Genomic DNA, 16021 nt, shown 5'->3' on the forward strand with positions numbered 1-16021 from the left:
TGTGCAGAATGTGCCTTTTTTTGGAAAAAATAGAAGAATGCCTAGAGAGTTGCCTTTTCTTTTGGACTTTGGAGAAAAAAAACACAACAACAAAATAAGCCGGAGAAAAACAAGCACAGAGCGAGCCAGCCAGGAGTCGAACCTAGAATCTTCTGATCCCTAGTCAGACGCGTTATCCATTGCGCCACTGGCCCACCATTAGTAAAGACCCCCGATTGTTACAGACTTGTTGGTTTTCGATGTGACGGTGGCAAGCATTGATGTCTGCTCATTCTCACCTTGTTATCAGGAGAACAGACTACCAGCCCTCCAGCCCACCAGCCCACCATCCCACAAGCCCACGAGCCCTCCAGCCCTCCTGCCCACCAGCCCACGAGCCCTCCAGCCCACCATCCATCCCTGGTGGTCTAGTGGTTAGGATTCGGTGCTCTCACCGCCGCGGCCCGGGTTCGATTCCCGGTCAGGGAAAGCTCTTTTGCCTTCCAATTGTGGACTGCGAATTCAAGCTCTGCTGACAGCTGTGAGAAAGCCAGCTCCAAGCCAAAACATTGGTGGGAACATGAAAAAAACACCTCCTTCGAGCCGGAGTTGAACCAGCGACCTAAGGATGGCCAACACTCCAACCTACAGTCCTCCGCTCTACCAGCTGAGCTATCGAAGGGGCTAAGGGCTAGTCAGAACCTCGACATATCAGGGTTCTGTAGCTCTACTGCTGGCCAAAAAGTCACTTCTGGTGCAGGAAGATTTGCTGGATCAGAACCTCGACATATCAGGGTTCTGTAGCTCTACTGCTGGCCAAAAAGTCACTTCTGGTGCAGGAAGATTTGCTGGATTTTTGAGGAGGGAAGCAAAAAGGAGCATGCATTCCCATACCGGGAGTTGAACCCGGACCGCCTGGGTGAAAACCAGGAATCCTAACCGCTAGACCATATGGGATTTGGACACTTTAAACTGGCCATGGGCTTCTGGCGCACTTTCCATACATATGGTCAGCGTGGGCGCAGGACCTTGTAGTGGCCTGTTGCTTTAGTTCTGTGACTGTAACAATGTGATAATAATTTGGCAAAACAAGAATTATGCAAAAGGACGGTTTTCTGAATTATATAGTGTTGTATGCATTCAGGGAATCTGTTTTTTCACTCAACCCGGGGGTTCAGTGTATTTGGGCAGATTCCTGTGATTGCAGAATTGATTCCTCAAACTGGTAATTAAGCTCTTGTCCAAGTGAAAATACTCGTGTCATCCATTTGAAAACACACACGGCAACCTTTATCTAGAGGAAAAACTGGAGTCAACCCCTGGCTGCGTACAAGAAAACCAGGAATCCTAACTGCTAGACCATATGGGAACTGGCCAGCTTTAACTGGCCACAAGCTTGTGGGCCACTTTCCATAAATGTGGCCAGTGTGGGCGCAGGGTTTTGTAGTGGCCTGTTGCTTTTGGTGTGTGACTGTAACAATGTGATAATAATTTGGCAATACAAGAATCATCCGAAGGGACGGTTTACTGAAATATATAGTGTTGCATGCATTCAAGGGACATGTTTGTTGACTCACACATGGTTCAGTTTTTTGGCCAGAATCCTGTGATTGCTGAATTTATACCTCGAACTGGTAATTAAGGTCTTGTCCAGGTGAAAATACTTGTGTCATGCATCTGAAAACACACATGGCAACCGTTATCTAGAGGAAAAACTGCCTATCGTCGGTCTGTCAAGGTACAAAACTGACATGTTGTGAGGTTAATAATGAAAGTGAGACCAATTTTTAATATGCTGATTATTCGCTCGTTCAGTTTAATGCAGATTACAAATTATTCTCAATGTCCAGGTGGCAATTAGTGATAAGGCTTCAAAATGGCAAGCCTGTGACATCAAAACCACATGGCATTGCACCCTTCAAAGTAGTAAAGCGGTTACAGAGTAGCGATGAAATTGTTTATTCTAGAATCAACTGGCCCACCAGCCTGCATTTTGTGAGACGAATGGCAATACCAAAGCATGTCCGTGTCTCCCCTAGACATCGGAATGGGTGTGCAGAATGTGCCTTTTTTTGGAAAAAATAGAAGAATGCCTAGAGAGTTGCCTTTTCTTTTGGACTTTTGAGAAAAAAAACACAACAACAAAATAAGCCGGAGAAAAACAAGCACAGAGCGAGCCAGCCAGGAGTCGAACCTAGAATCTTCTGATCCGTAGTCAGATGCGTTATCCATTGCGCCACTGACCCACCAAAAGTAAAGACCCCCGATTGTTACAGACTTGTTGGTTTTCGATGTGACGGTGGCAAGCATTGATGTCTGCTCATTCTCACCTTGTTATCAGGAGAACAGACTACCAGCCCTCCAGCCCTCCAGCCCACCAGCCCAGCAGCCCACGAGCCCTCCAGCCCACCATCCCTCCCTGGTGGTCTAGTGGTTAGGATTCGGCGCTCTCACCGCCGCGGCCCGGGTTCGATTCCCGGTCAGGGAAAGCTCTTTTGCCTTCCAATTGTGGACTGCGAATTCAAGCTCTGCTGACAGCTGTGAGAAAGCCAGCTCCAAGCCAAAACATTGGTGGGAACATGAAAAAAACACCTCCTTCGAGCCGGAGTTGAACCAGCGACCTAAGGATGGCCAACACTCCAACCTACAGTCCTCCGCTCTACCAGCTGAGCTATCGAAGGGGCTAAGGGCTAGTCAGAACCTCGACATATCAGGGTTCTGTAGCTCTACTGCTGGCCAAAAAGTCACTTCTGGTGCAGGAAGATTTGCTGGATCAGAACCTCGACATATCAGGGTTCTGTAGCTCTACTGCTGGCCAAAAAGTCACTTCTGGTGCAGGAAGATTTGCTGGATTTTTGAGGAGGGAAGCAAAAAGGAGCATGCATTCCCATACCGGGAGTTGAACCCGGACCGCCTGGGTGAAAACCAGGAATCCTAACCGCTAGACCATATGGGATTTGGACACTTTAAACTGGCCATGGGCTTCTGGCGCACTTTCCATACATATGGTCAGCGTGGGCGCAGGACCTTGTAGTGGCCTGTTGCTTTAGTTCTGTGACTGTAACAATGTGATAATAATTTGGCAAAACAAGAATTATGCAAAAGGACGGTTTTCTGAATTATATAGTGTTGTATGCATTCAGGGAATCTGTTTTTTCACTCAACCCGGGGGTTCAGTGTATTTGGGCAGATTCCTGTGATTGCAGAATTGATTCCTCAAACTGGTAATTAAGCTCTTGTCCAAGTGAAAATACTCGTGTCATCCATTTGAAAACACACACGGCAACCTTTATCTAGAGGAAAAACTGGAGTCAACCCCTGGCTGCGTACAAGAAAACCAGGAATCCTAACTGCTAGACCATATGGGAACTGGCCAGCTTTAACTGGCCACAAGCTTGTGGGCCACTTTCCATAAATGTGGCCAGTGTGGGCGCAGGGTTTTGTAGTGGCCTGTTGCTTTTGGTGTGTGACTGTAACAATGTGATAATAATTTGGCAATACAAGAATCATCCGAAGGGACGGTTTACTGAAATATATAGTGTTGCATGCATTCAAGGGACATGTTTGTTGACTCACACATGGTTCAGTTTTTTGGCCAGAATCCTGTGATTGCTGAATTTATACCTCGAACTGGTAATTAAGGTCTTGTCCAGGTGAAAATACTTGTGTCATGCATCTGAAAACACACATGGCAACCGTTATCTAGAGGAAAAACTGCCTATCGTCGGTCTGTCAAGGTACAAAACTGACATGTTGTGAGGTTAATAATGAAAGTGAGACCAATTTTTAATATGCTGATTATTCGCTCGTTCAGTTTAATGCAGATTACAAATTATTCTCAATGTCCAGGTGGCAATTAGTGATAAGGCTTCAAAATGGCAAGCCTGTGACATCAAAACCACATGGCATTGCACCCTTCAAAGTAGTAAAGCGGTTACAGAGTAGCGATGAAATTGTTTATTCTAGAATCAACTGGCCCACCAGCCTGCATTTTGTGAGACGAATGGCAATACCAAAGCATGTCCGTGTCTCCCCTAGACATCGGAATGGGTGTGCAGAATGTGCCTTTTTTTGGAAAAAATAGAAGAATGCCTAGAGAGTTGCCTTTTCTTTTGGACTTTTGAGAAAAAAAACACAACAACAAAATAAGCCGGAGAAAAACAAGCACAGAGCGAGCCAGCCAGGAGTCGAACCTAGAATCTTCTGATCCGTAGTCAGATGCGTTATCCATTGCGCCACTGACCCACCAAAAGTAAAGACCCCCGATTGTTACAGACTTGTTGGTTTTCGATGTGACGATGGCAAGCATTGATGTCTGCTCATTCTCACCTTGTTATCAGGAGAACAGACTACCAGCCCTCCAGCCCTCCAGCCCTCCAGCCCACCAGCCCACCAGCCCACTAGCCCAGCAGCCCACCAGCCCAGCAGCCCACGAGCCCTCCAGCCCTCCCTGGTGGTCTAGTGGTTAGGATTCGGCGCTCTCACCGCCGCGGCCCGGGTTCGATTCCCGGTCAGGGAAAGTTCTTTTGCCTTCCAATTGTGGACTGCGAATTCAAGCTCTGCTGACAGCTGTGAGAAAGCCAGCTCCAAGCCAAAACATTGGTGGGAACATGAAAAAAACACCTCCTTCGAGCCGGAGTTGAACCAGCGACCTAAGGATGGCCAACACTCCAACCTACAGTCCTCCGCTCTACCAGCTGAGCTATCGAAGGGGCTAAGGGCTAGTCAGAACCTCGACATATCAGGGTTCTGTAGCTCTACTGCTGGCCAAAAAGTCACTTCTGGTGCAGGAAGATTTGCTGGATTTTTGAGGAGGGAAGCAAAAAGGAGCATGCATTCCCATACCGGGAGTTGAACCCGGGCCGCCTGGGTGAAAACCAGGAATCCTAACCGCTAGACCATATGGGATCTGAACACTTTAAACTGGCCATGGGCTTCTGGCGCACTTTCCATACATGTGGTCAGCGTGGGCGCAGGACCTTGTAGTGGCCTGTTGCTTTAGTTCTGTGACTGTAACAATGTGATAATAATTTGGCAAAACAAGAATTATCCAAAAGGACGGTTTTCTGAATTATATAGTGTTGTATGCATTCAGGGAATCTGTTTTTTCACTCAACCCGGGGTTCAGTGTATTTGGGCAGATTCCTGTGATTGCAGAATTGATTCCTCAAACTGGTAATTAAGCTCTTGTCCAAGTGAAAATACTCGTGTCATCCATTTGAAAACACACACGGCAACCTTTATCTAGAGGAAAAACTGGAGTCAACCCCTGGCTGCGTACGAGAAAACCAGGAATCCTAACTGCTAGACCATATGGGAACTGGCCAGCTTTAACTGGCCACAAGCTTGTGGGCCACTTTCCATAAATGTGGCCAGTGTGGGCGCAGGGTTTTGTAGTGGCCTGTTGCTTTTGGTGTGTGACTGTAACAATGTGATAATAATTTGGCAATACAAGAATCATCCGAAGGGACGGTTTACTGAAATATATAGTGTTGCATGCATTCAAGGGACATGTTTGTTGACTCACACATGGTTCAGTTTTTTGGCCAGAATCCTGTGATTGCTGAATTTATACCTCGAACTGGTAATTAAGGTCTTGTCCAGGTGAAAATACTTGTGTCATGCATCTGAAAACACACATGGCAACCGTTATCTAGAGGAAAAACTGCCCATCGTCGGTCTGTCAAGGTACAAAACTGACATGTTGTGAGGTTAATAATGAAAGTGAGACCAATTTTTAATCCGCAAAATTGCTGATTATTCGCTCGTTCAGTTTAATGCAGATTACAAATTATTCTCAATGTCCAGGTGGCAATTAGTGATAAGGCTTCAAAATGGCAAGCCTGTGACATCAAAACCACATGGCATTGCACCCTTCAAAGTAGTAAAGCGGTTAAAGAGTAGCGATGAAATTGTTCTTTCTAGAATCAACTGGCCCACCAGCCTGCATTTTGTGAGACGAATGGCAATACCAAAGCATGTCCGTGTCTCCCCTAGACATCGGAATGGGTGTGTAGAATGTGCCTTTTTTTGGAAAAAATAGAAGAATGCCTAGAGAGATGCCTTTTCTTTTGGACTTTGGAGAAAAAAAACACAACAACAAAATAAGCCGGAGAAAAACAAGCACAGAGCGAGCCAGCCAGGAGTCGAACCTAGAATCTTCTGATCCGTAGTCAGACGCGTTATCCATTGCGCCACTGGCCCACCATTAGTAAAGACCCCCGATTGTTACAGACTTGTTGGTTTTCGATGTGACGGTGGCAAGCATTGATGTCTGCTCATTCTCACCTTGTTATCAGGAGAACAGACTACCAGCCCTCCAGCCCACCAGCCCACCAGCCCACAAGCCCACGAGCCCTCCAGCCCTCCTGCCCACCAGCCCACGAGCCCTCCAGCCCACCATCCATCCCTGGTGGTCTAGTGGTTAGGATTCGGTGCTCTCACCGCCGCGGCCCGGGTTCGATTCCCGGTCAGGGAAAGCTCTTTTGCCTTCCAATTGTGGACTGCGAATTCAAGCTCTGCTGACAGCTGTGAGAAAGCCAGCTCCAAGCCAAAACATTGGTGGGAACATGAAAAAAACACCTCCTTCAAGCCGGAGTTGAACCAGCGACCTAAGGATGGCCAACACTCCAACCTACAGTCCCCCGCTCTACCAGCTGAGCTATCGAAGGGGCTAAGGGCTAGTCAGAACCTCGACATATCAGGGTTCTGTAGCTCTACTGCTGGCCAAAAAGTCACTTCTGGTGCAGGAAGATTTGCTGGATCAGAACCTCGACATATCAGGGTTCTGTAGCTCTACTGCTGGCCAAAAAGTCACTTCTGGTGCAGGAAGATTTGCTGGATTTTTGAGGAGGGAAGCAAAAAGGAGCATGCATTCCCATACCGGGAGTTGAACCCGGGCCGCCTGGGTGAAAACCAGGAATCCTAACCGCTAGACCATATGGGATCTGAACACTTTAAACTGGCCATGGGCTTCTGGCGCACTTTCCATACATGTGGTCAGCGTGGGCGCAGGACCTTGTAGTGGCCTGTTGCTTTAGTTCTGTGACTGTAACAATGTGATAATAATTTGGCAAAACAAGAATTATCCAAAAGGACGGTTTTCTGAATTATATAGTGTTGTATGCATTCAGGGAATCTGTTTTTTCACTCAACCCGGGGGTTCAGTGTATTTGGGCAGATTCCTGTGATTGCAGAATTGATTCCTCAAACTGGTAATTAAGCTCTTGTCCAAGTGAAAATACTCGTGTCATCCATTTGAAAACACACACGGCAACCTTTATCTAGAGGAAAAACTGGAGTCAACCCCTGGCTGCGTATGAGAAAACCAGGAATCCTAACTGCTAGACCATATGGGAACTGGCCAGCTTTAACTGGCCACAAGCTTGTGGGCCACTTTCCATAAATGTGGCCAGTGTGGGCGCAGGGTTTTGTAGTGGCCTGTTGCTTTTGGTGTGTGACTGTAACAATGTGATAATAATTTGGCAATACAAGAATCATCCGAAGGGACGGTTTACTGAAATATATAGTGTTGCATGCATTCAAGGGACATGTTTGTTGACTCACACATGGTTCAGTTTATTGGCCAGAATCCTGTGATTGCTGAATTTATACCTCGAACTGGTAATTAAGGTCTTGTCCAGGTGAAAATACTTGTGTCATGCATCTGAAAACACACATGGCAACCGTTATCTAGAGGAAAAACTGCCTATCGTCGGTCTGTCAAGGTACAAAACTGACATGTTGTGAGGTTAATAATGGAAGTGAGACCAATTTTTAATATGCTGATTATTCGCTCGTTCAGTTTAATGCAGATTACAAATTATTCTCAATGTCCAGGTGGCAATTAGTGATAAGGCTTCAAAATGGCAAGCCTGTGACATCAAAACCACATGGCATTGCACCCTTCAAAGTAGTAAAGCGGTTACAGAGTAGCGATGAAATTGTTCATTCTAGAATCAACTGGCCCACCAGCCTGCATTTTGTGAGACGAATGGCAATACCAAAGCATGTCCGTGTCTCCCCTAGACATCGGAATGGGTGTGCAGAATGTGCCTTTTTTTGGAAAAAATAGAAGAATGCCTAGAGAGTTGCCTTTTCTTTTGGACTTTGGAGAAAAAAAAACACAACAACAAAATAAGCCGGAGAAAAACAAGCACAGAGCGAGCCAGCCAGGAGTCGAACCTAGAATCTTCTGATCCGTAGTCAGACGTGTTATCCATTGCGCCACTGGCCCACCAAAAGTAAAGACCCCCGATTGTTACAGACTTGTTGGTTTTCGATGTGACGGTGGCAAGCATTGATGTCTGCTCATTCTCACCTTGTTATCAGGAGAACAGACTACCAGCCCTCCAGCCCTCCAGCCCACCAGCCCAGCAGCCCACGAGCCCTCCAGCCCACCATCCCTCCCTGGTGGTCTAGTGGTTAGGATTCGGCGCTCTCACCGCCGCGGCCCGGGTTCGATTCCCGGTCAGGGAAAGCTCTTTTGCCTTCCAATTGTGGACTGCGAATTCAAGCTCTGCTGACAGCTGTGAGAAAGCCAGCTCCAAGCCAAAACATTGGTGGGAACATGAAAAAAACACCTCCTTCGAGCCGGAGTTGAACCAGCGACCTAAGGATGGCCAACACTCCAACCTACAGTCCTCCGCTCTACCAGCTGAGCTATCGAAGGGGCTAAGGGCTAGTCAGAACCTCGACATATCAGGGTTCTGTAGCTCTACTGCTGGCCAAAAAGTCACTTCTGGTGCAGGAAGATTTGCTGGATCAGAACCTCGACATATCAGGGTTCTGTAGCTCTACTGCTGGCCAAAAAGTCACTTCTGGTGCAGGAAGATTTGCTGGATTTTTGAGGAGGGAAGCAAAAAGGAGCATGCATTCCCATACCGGGAGTTGAACCCGGGCCGCCTGGGTGAAAACCAGGAATCCTAACCGCTAGACCATATGGGATTTGGACACTTTAAACTGGCCATGGGCTTCTGGCGCACTTTCCATACATGTGGTCAGCGTGGGCGCAGGACCTTGTAGTGGCCTGGTGCTTTAGTTCTGTGACTGTAACAATGTGATAATAATTTGGCAAAACAAGAATTATGCAAAAGGACGGTTTTCTGAATTATATAGTGTTGTATGCATTCAGGGAATCTGTTTTTTCACTCAACCCGGGGGTTCAGTGTATTTGGGCAGATTCCTGTGATTGCAGAATTGATTCCTAAAACTGGTAATTAAGCTCTTGTCCAAGTGAAAATACTCGTGTCATCCATTTGAAAACACACATGGCAACCGTTATCTAGAGGAAAAACTGCCTATCGTCGGTCTGTCAAGGTACAAAACTGACATTTTGTGAGGTTAATAATGAAAGTGAGACCAATTTTTAATATGCTGATTATTCGCTCGTTCAGTTTAATGCAGATTACAAATTATTCTCAATGTCCAGGTGGCAATTAGTGATAAGGCTTCAAAATGGCAAGCCTGTGACATCAAAACCACATGGCATTGCACCCTTCAAAGTAGTAAAGCGGTTACAGAGTAGCGATGAAATTGTTCATTCTAGAATCAACTGGCCCACCAGCCAGCATTTTGTGAGATGAATGGCAATACCAAAGCATGTCCGTGTCTCCCCTAGACATCGGAATGGGTGTGCAGAATGTGCCTTATTTTGGAAAAAATAGAAGAATGCCTAGAGAGTTGCCTTTTCTTTTGGACTTTGTAGAAAAAAAACACAACAACAAAATAAGCCGGAGAAAAACAAGCACAGAGCAAGCCAGCCAGGAGTCGAACCTAGAATCTTCTGATCCGTAGTCAGACGCGTTATCCATTGCGCCACTGGCCCACCATTAGTAAAGACCCCCGATTGTTACAGACTTGTTGGTTTTCGATGTGACGATGGCAAGCATTGATGTCTGCTCATTCTCACCTTGTTATCAGGAGAACAGACTACCAGCCCTCCAGCCCACCAGCCCACCAGCCCACGAGCCCTCCAGCCCTCCTGCCCACCAGCCCACGAGCCCTCCAGCCCTCCCTGGTGGTCTAGTGGTTAGGATTCGGCGCTCTCACCGCCGCGGCCCGGGTTCGATTCCCGGTCAGGGAAAGCTCTTTTGCCTTCCAATTGTGGACTGCGAATTCAAGCTCTGCTGACAGCTGTGAGAAAGCCAGCTCCAAGCCAAAACATTGGTGGGAACATGAAAAAAACACCTCCTTCGAGCCGGAGTTGAACCAGCGACCTAAGGATGGCCAACACTCCAACCTACAGTTCTCCGCTCTACCAGCTGAGCTATCGAAGGGGCTAAGGGCTAGTCAGAACCTCGACATATCAGGGTTCTGTAGCTCTACTGCTGGCCAAAAAGTCACTTCTGGTGCAGGAAGATTTGCTGGATTTTTGAGGAGGGAAGCAAAAAGGAGCATGCATTCCCATACCGGGAGTTGAACCCGGGCCGCCTGGGTGAAAACCAGGAATCCTAACCGCTAGACCATATGGGATCTGAACACTTTAAACTGGCCATGGGCTTCTGGCGCACTTTCCATACATGTGGTCAGCGTGGGCGCAGGACCTTGTAGTGGCCTGTTGCTTTAGTTCTGTGACTGTAACAATGTGATAATAATTTGGCAAAACAAGAATTATCCAAAAGGACGGTTTTCTGAATTATATAGTGTTGTATGCATTCAGGGAATCTGTTTTTTCACTCAACCCGGGGGTTCAGTGTATTTGGGCAGATTCCTGTGATTGCAGAATTGATTCCTCAAACTGGTAATTAAGCTCTTGTCCAAGTGAAAATACTTGTGTCATCCATTTGAAAACACACACGGCAACCTTTATCTAGAGGAAAAACTGGAGTCAACCCCTGGCTGCGTACAAGAAAACCAGGAATCCTAACTGCTAGACCATATGGGAACTGGCCAGCTTTAACTGGCCACAAGCTTGTGGGCCACTTTCCATAAATGTGGCCAGTGTGGGCGCAGGGTTTTGTAGTGGCCTGTTGCTTTTGGTGTGTGACTGTAACAATGTGATAATAATTTGGCAATACAAGAATCATCCGAAGGGACGGTTTACTGAAATATATAGTGTTGCATGCATTCAAGGGACATGTTTGTTGACTCACACAAGGTTCAGTTTTTTGGCCAGAATCCTGTGATTGCTGAATTTATACCTCGAACTGGTAATTAAGGTCTTGTCCAGGTGAAAATACTTGTGTCATGCATCTGAAAACACACATGGCAACCGTTATCTAGAGGAAAAACAGCCTATCGTCGGTCTGTCAAGGTACAAAACTGACATGTTGTGAGTTTAATAATGAAAGTGAGACCAATTTTTAATATGCTGATTATTCGCTCGTTCAGTTTAATGCAGATTACAAATTATTCTCAATGTCCAGGTGGCAATTAGTGATAAGGCTTCAAAATGGCAAGCCTGTGACATCAAAACCACATGGCATTGCACCCTTCAAAGTAGTAAAGCGGTTACAGAGTAGCGATGAAATTGTTCTTTCTAGAATCAACTGGCCCACCAGCCTGCATTTTGTGAGACGAATGGCAATACCAAAGCATGTCCGTGTCTCCCCTAGACATCGGAATGGGTGTGCAGAATGTGCCTTTTTTTGGAAAAAATAGAAGAATGCCTAGAGAGTTGCCTTTTCTTTTGGACTTTGGAGAAAAAAAACACAACAACAAAATAAGCCGGAGAAAAACAAGCACAGAGCGAGCCAGCCAGGAGTCAAACCTAGAATCTTCTGATCCGTAGTCAGACGCGTTATCCATTGCGCCACTGGCCCACCATTAGTAAAGACCCCCGATTGTTACAGACTTGTTGGTTTTCGATGTGACGGTGGCAAGCATTGATGTCTGCTCATTCTCACCTTGTTATCAGGAGAACAGACTACCAGCCCTCCAGCCCACCAGCCCACCAGCCCACAAGCCCACGAGCACTCCAGCCCTCCTGCCCACCAGCCCACGAGCCCTCCAGCCCACCATCCATCCCTGGTGGTCTAGTGGTTAGGATTCGGCGCTCTCACCGCCGCGGCCCGGGTTCGATTCCCGGTCAGGGAAAGCTCTTTTGCCTTCCAATTGTGGACTGCGAATTCAAGCTCTGCTGACAGCTGTGAGAAAGCCAGCTCCAAGCCAAAACATTGGTGGGAACATGAAAAAAACACCTCCTTCGAGCCGGAGTTGAACCAGCGACCTAAGGATGGCCAACACTCCAACCTACAGTCCTCCGCTCTACCAGCTGAGCTATCGAAGGGGCTAAGGGCTAGTCAGAACCTCGACATATCAGGGTTCTGTAGCTCTACTGCTGGCCAAAAAGTCACTTCTGGTGCAGGAAGATTTGCTGGATCAGAACCTCGACATATCAGGGTTCTGTAGCTCTACTGCTGGCCAAAAAGTCACTTCTGGTGCAGGAAGATTTGCTGGATTTTTGAGGAGGGAAGCAAAAAGGAGCATGCATTCCCATACCGGGAGTTGAACCCGGGCCGCCTGGGTGAAAACCAGGAATCCTAACCGCTAGACCATATGGGATTTGGACACTTTAAACTGGCCATGGGCTTCTGGCGCACTTTCCATACATGTGGTCAGCGTGGGCGCAGGACCTTGTAGTGGCCTGTTGCTTTAGTTCTGTGACTGTAACAATGTGATAATAATTTGGCAAAACAAGAATTATCCAAAAGGACGGTTTTCTGAATTATATAGTGTTGTATGCATTCAGGGAATCTGTTTTTTCACTCAACCCGGGGGTTCAGTGTATTTGGGCAGATTCCTGTGATTGCAGAATTGATTCCTCAAACTGGTAATTAAGCTCTTGTCCAAGTGAAAATACTCGTGTCATCCATTTGAAAACACACACGGCAACCTTTATCTAGAGGAAAAACTGGAGTCAACCCCTGGCTGCGTACGAGAAAACCAGGAATCCTAACTGCTAGACCATATGGGAACTGGCCAGCTTTAACTGGCCACAAGCTTGTGGGCCACTTTCCATAAATGTGGCCAGTGTGGGCGCAGGGTTTTGTAGTGGCCTGTTGCTTTTGGTGTGTGACTGTAACAATGTGATAATAATTTGGCAATACAAGAATCATCCGAAGGGACGGTTTACTGAAATATATAGTGTTGCATGCATTCAAGGGACATGTTTGTTGACTCACACATGGTTCAGTTTTTTGGCCAGAATCCTGTGATTGCTGAATTTATACCTCGAACTGGTAATTAAGGTCTTGTCCAGGTGAAAATACTTGTGTCATGCATCTGAAAACACACATGGCAACCGTTATCTAGAGGAAAAACTGCCTATCATCGGTCTGTCAAGGTACAAAACTGACATGTTGTGAGGTTAATAATGAAAGTGAGACCAATTTTTAATATGCTGATTATTCGCTCGTTCAGTTTAATGCAGATTACAAATTATTCTCAATGTCCAGGTGGCAATTAGTGATAAGGCTTCAAAATGGCAAGCCTGTGACATCAAAACCACATGGCATTGCACCCTTCAAAGTAGTAAAGCGGTTACAGAGTAGCGATGAAATTGTTCATTCTAGAATCAACTGGCCCACCAGCCTGCATTTTGTGAGACGAATGGCAATACCAAAGCATGTCCGTGTCTCCCCTAGACATCGGAATGGGTGTGCAGAATGTGCCTTTTTTTGGAAAAAATAGAAGAATGCCTAGAGAGTTGCCTTTTCTTTTGGACTTTGGAGAAAAAAAAACACAACAACAAAATAAGCCGGAGAAAAACAAGCACAGAGCGAGCCAGCCAGGAGTCGAACCTAGAATCTTCTGATCCGTAGTCAGATGCGTTATCCATTGCGAAACTGGCCCACCAAAAGTAAAGGCCCCCGATTGTTACAGACTTGTTGGTTTTCGATGTGACGGTGGCAAGCATTGATGTCTGCTCATTCTCACCTTGTTATCAGGAGAACAGACTACCAGCCCTCCAGCCCTCCAGCCCTCCAGCCCTCCAGCCCACCAGCCCAGCAGCCCACGAGCCCTCCAGCCCACCATCCCTCCCTGGTGGTCTAGTGGTTAGGATTCGGTGCTCTCACCGCCGCGGCCCGGGTTCGATTCCCGGTCAGGGAAAGCTCTTTTGCCTTCCAATTGTGGACTGCGAATTCAAGCTCTGCTGACAGCTGTGAGAAAGCCAGCTCCAAGCCAAAACATTGGTGGGAACATGAAAAAAACACCTCCTTCGAGCCGGAGTTGAACCAGCGACCTAAGGATGGCCAACACTCCAACCTACAGTCCTCCGCTCTACCAGCTGAGCTATCGAAGGGGCTAAGGGCTAGTCAGAACCTCGACCTATCAGGGTTCTGTAGCTCTACTGCTGGCCAAAAAGTCACTTCTGGTGCAGGAAGATTTGCTGGATTTTTGAGGAGGGAAGCAAAAAGGAGCATGCATTCCCATACCGGGAGTTGAACCCGGGCCGCCTGGGTGAAAACCAGGAATCCTAACCGCTAGACCGTATGGGCTTTGGACACTTTAAACTGGCCATGGGCTTCTGGCGCACTTTCCATACATGTGGTCAGCGTGGGCGCAGGACCTTGTAGTGGCCTGTTGCTTTAGTTCTGTGACTGTAACAATGTGATAATAATTTGGCAAAACAAGAATTATCCAAAAGGACGGTTTTCTGAATTATATAGTGTTGTATGCATTCAGGGAATCTGTTTTTTCACTCAACCCGGGGGTTCAGTGTATTTGGGCAGATTGCTGTGATTGCAGAATTGATTCCTCAAACTGGTAATTAAGCTCTTGTCCAAGTGAAAATACTCGTGTCATCCATTTGAAAACACACACGGCAACCTTTATCTAGAGGAAAAACTGGAGTCAACCCCTGGCTGCGTACAAGAAAACCAGGAATCCTAACTGCTAGACCATATGGGAACTGGCCAGCTTTAACTGGCCACAAGCTTGTGGGCCACTTTCCATAAATGTGGCCAGTGTGGGCGCAGGGTTTTGTAGTGGCCTGTTGCTTTTGGTGTGTGACTGTAACAATGTGATAATAATTTGGCAATACAAGAATCATCCGAAGGGACGGTTTACTGAAATATATAGTGTTGCATGCATTCAAGGGACATGTTTGTTGACTCACACATGGTTCAGTGTTTTGGCCAGAATCCTGTGATTGCTGAATTTATACCTCGAACTGGTAATTAAGGTCTTGTCCAGGTGAAAATACTTGTGTCATGCATCTGAAAACACACATGGCAACCGTTATCTAGAGGAAAAACTGCCTATCGTCGGTTTGTCAAGGTACAAAACTGACATGTTGTGAGGTTAATAATGAAAGTGAGACCAATTTTTAATCCGCAAAATTGCTGATTATTCGCTCGTTCAGTTTAATGCAGATTACAAATTATTCTCAATGTCCAGGTGGCAATTAGTGATAAGGCTTCAAAATGGCAAGCCTGTGACATCAAAACCACATGGCATTGCACCCTTCAAAGTAGTAAAGCGGTTACAGAGTAGCGATGAAATTGTTCTTTCTAGAATCAACTGGCCCACCAGCCTGCATTTTGTGAGACGAATGGCAATACCAAAGCATGTCCGTGTCTCCCCTAGACATCGGAATGGGTGTGCAGAATGTGCCTTTTTTTGGAAAAAATAGAAGAATGCCTAGAGAGTTGCCTTTTCTTTTGGACTTTGGAGAAAAAAAACACAACAACAAAATAAGCCGGAGAAAAACAAGCACAGAGCGAGCCAGCCAGGAGTAGAACCTAGAATCTTCTGATCCGTAGTCAGACGCGTTATCCATTGCGCCACTGGCCCACCAAAAGTAAAGACCCCTGATTGTTACAGACTTGTTGGTTTTCGATGTGACGGTGGCAAGCATTGATGTCTGCTGATTCTCACCTTGTTACCAGGAGAACAGACTACCAGCCCTCCAGCCCTCCAGCCCACCAGCCCAGCAGCCCACGAGCCTTCCAGCCCACCATCCCTCCCTGGTGGTCTAGTGGTTAGGATTCGGCGCTCTCACCGCCGCGGCCCGGGTTCGATTCCCGGTCAGGGAAAGCTCTTTTGCCTTCCAATTGTGGACTGCGAATTCAAGCTCTGCTGACAGCTGTGAGAAAGC

General features: G+C 46.8%; 13 non-coding genes across 13 annotated transcripts; all 13 read right to left on the reverse strand.

Moving 5' to 3' along the window:
- Positions 1-121: 121 nt before the first annotated feature.
- Positions 122-194, reverse strand: trnap-agg (transfer RNA proline (anticodon AGG)). Its single transcript has one exon. It is a non-coding gene; the product is annotated as a tRNA-Pro (tRNA).
- Positions 195-573: 379 nt separating this feature from the next.
- trnay-gua (transfer RNA tyrosine (anticodon GUA)) lies at positions 574-661 on the reverse strand. Its single transcript is given in 2 exon segments — positions 574-609; positions 625-661. It is a non-coding gene; the product is annotated as a tRNA-Tyr (tRNA).
- Positions 662-2572: 1911 nt separating this feature from the next.
- Positions 2573-2660, reverse strand: trnay-gua (transfer RNA tyrosine (anticodon GUA)). Its single transcript is given in 2 exon segments — positions 2573-2608; positions 2624-2660. It is a non-coding gene; the product is annotated as a tRNA-Tyr (tRNA).
- A 1943-nt stretch (positions 2661-4603) lies between these two features.
- On the reverse strand, positions 4604-4691 carry trnay-gua (transfer RNA tyrosine (anticodon GUA)). The gene is given in 2 exon segments: positions 4604-4639; positions 4655-4691. It is a non-coding gene; the product is annotated as a tRNA-Tyr (tRNA).
- A 124-nt stretch (positions 4692-4815) lies between these two features.
- Positions 4816-4887, reverse strand: trnae-uuc (transfer RNA glutamic acid (anticodon UUC)). The gene has a single exon. It is a non-coding gene; the product is annotated as a tRNA-Glu (tRNA).
- A 1223-nt stretch (positions 4888-6110) lies between these two features.
- Positions 6111-6183, reverse strand: trnar-acg (transfer RNA arginine (anticodon ACG)). The gene has a single exon. It is a non-coding gene; the product is annotated as a tRNA-Arg (tRNA).
- A 670-nt stretch (positions 6184-6853) lies between these two features.
- trnae-uuc (transfer RNA glutamic acid (anticodon UUC)) lies at positions 6854-6925 on the reverse strand. The gene has a single exon. It is a non-coding gene; the product is annotated as a tRNA-Glu (tRNA).
- A 1637-nt stretch (positions 6926-8562) lies between these two features.
- trnay-gua (transfer RNA tyrosine (anticodon GUA)) lies at positions 8563-8650 on the reverse strand. Its single transcript is given in 2 exon segments — positions 8563-8598; positions 8614-8650. It is a non-coding gene; the product is annotated as a tRNA-Tyr (tRNA).
- A 203-nt stretch (positions 8651-8853) lies between these two features.
- trnae-uuc (transfer RNA glutamic acid (anticodon UUC)) lies at positions 8854-8925 on the reverse strand. Its single transcript has one exon. It is a non-coding gene; the product is annotated as a tRNA-Glu (tRNA).
- Positions 8926-10380: 1455 nt separating this feature from the next.
- trnae-uuc (transfer RNA glutamic acid (anticodon UUC)) lies at positions 10381-10452 on the reverse strand. The gene has a single exon. It is a non-coding gene; the product is annotated as a tRNA-Glu (tRNA).
- A 1668-nt stretch (positions 10453-12120) lies between these two features.
- On the reverse strand, positions 12121-12208 carry trnay-gua (transfer RNA tyrosine (anticodon GUA)). Its single transcript is given in 2 exon segments — positions 12121-12156; positions 12172-12208. It is a non-coding gene; the product is annotated as a tRNA-Tyr (tRNA).
- A 203-nt stretch (positions 12209-12411) lies between these two features.
- On the reverse strand, positions 12412-12483 carry trnae-uuc (transfer RNA glutamic acid (anticodon UUC)). The gene has a single exon. It is a non-coding gene; the product is annotated as a tRNA-Glu (tRNA).
- Positions 12484-14136: 1653 nt separating this feature from the next.
- Positions 14137-14224, reverse strand: trnay-gua (transfer RNA tyrosine (anticodon GUA)). The gene is given in 2 exon segments: positions 14137-14172; positions 14188-14224. It is a non-coding gene; the product is annotated as a tRNA-Tyr (tRNA).
- Between the last annotated feature and the right edge of the window lie 1797 nt (positions 14225-16021).

Source organism: Carassius gibelio, chromosome A11, assembly GCF_023724105.1.
Source record: "Carassius gibelio isolate Cgi1373 ecotype wild population from Czech Republic chromosome A11, carGib1.2-hapl.c, whole genome shotgun sequence".
Classification (NCBI taxonomy): domain Eukaryota; kingdom Metazoa; phylum Chordata; class Actinopteri; order Cypriniformes; family Cyprinidae; genus Carassius; species Carassius gibelio.